Consider the following 1284-nt stretch of genomic DNA (forward strand, 5'->3'; position numbering starts at 1 on the left):
TGCCGTCTGGTGATTTTAAAAAAACATCATGGCGGTTCCAATATGGCGTCCGCAATCATGGAAAATTATGTTTAATGAGCATTATTGATAGATAAGAAACATAAAAATACTGTATTGTAGACTGAATCACCATATCTATACGTTTTTGGGGTTGCTGATTTCGAATTCAATATTCGTTAAACCCCATCTGGTCACTGTTCGTCCCTAACCTTAAAAATACTTCAAATCGTTGAAATAAAGCGTTTCTACTATGAGTAACCACAGTCTAACCACCACAATTTATGTTTTCGGGATCGCTGAAACCAATTCTGATATCAATATAACTTCAACTAGTCAGAGTTCGTACCTAACCTCAAAAAAGTAGCGCAAATTGCTAAGATTACACTTTTCCACTTTTAGGAATGAAGTGTAACCAACATATCTTTATATTTTTGGGGTCACTGAATCGAATTCCTACATCCGTTTGAACCCAACTATACTCCGCGGTCGAAATTATAGAGAGTGACTCAGATATAATATAAAAACACTATGGCCATAATACGTATAAGATATAAAATGATTTTTATACGGTTCAATATTATTTATCTTTGTGCCGCTCGCTACGCGTATCGATAGAATCTATACGCGTCTATAGACTAAGTTACACTGTACGTCGATCTATATTCTATCTCTGTCTTTTGCACTTGGTGGGGAATAGGGAAATGCTTTTTTAGTGGGTGTAAACGGACTTGATTTATCCGTTCTGAGAAACTTCATAGCATAAGCGTAGACGAGAGGTCTAATTCCATGGTTATAATAAATTTATAAATTAAAAAAAAACACAACTGGGACGTTTTAAAATGCTGTAATAATTGAAATGAATCAGTGCCGGTTATAGCAAACCGTAAAAAAATATTAGATGTTTTATTATATTTTTTCAATATTTTCTATATCTTGTTGCCTTTTACGCAGACACGCCAATAGAATTTCGTTCCCGGCACGCTTCATCCCCCTTACTAGTCCAAAAGCTAGCGATGAGTCACTCTCTATAATTTCGACCGCGGAGTATAGAACCTTTCTATGTGTCGATAGCACAGACCACCTAGACTGGCTTATAGAGCGACTTTGGTGAAAACACTTTGGAGCCTGATTTGGAGCCCAGCGCTCAGTCGTGTCCTAGCATTTGACGTGTACGCATCGCTGTGATTTCGATAATTAGACGTTTTATCATGGGCAAGTGTATTGTAAAACATTGTATAAATAGAAGTGATCGAGTTGGTGAAGAGAGGCGAAAAGTTTCCTTCT

This window comes from Anoplophora glabripennis, unplaced genomic scaffold, assembly GCF_000390285.2.
Source record: "Anoplophora glabripennis isolate ALB-LARVAE unplaced genomic scaffold, Agla_2.0 scaffold813, whole genome shotgun sequence".
Classification (NCBI taxonomy): Eukaryota; Metazoa; Arthropoda; class Insecta; order Coleoptera; family Cerambycidae; genus Anoplophora; species Anoplophora glabripennis.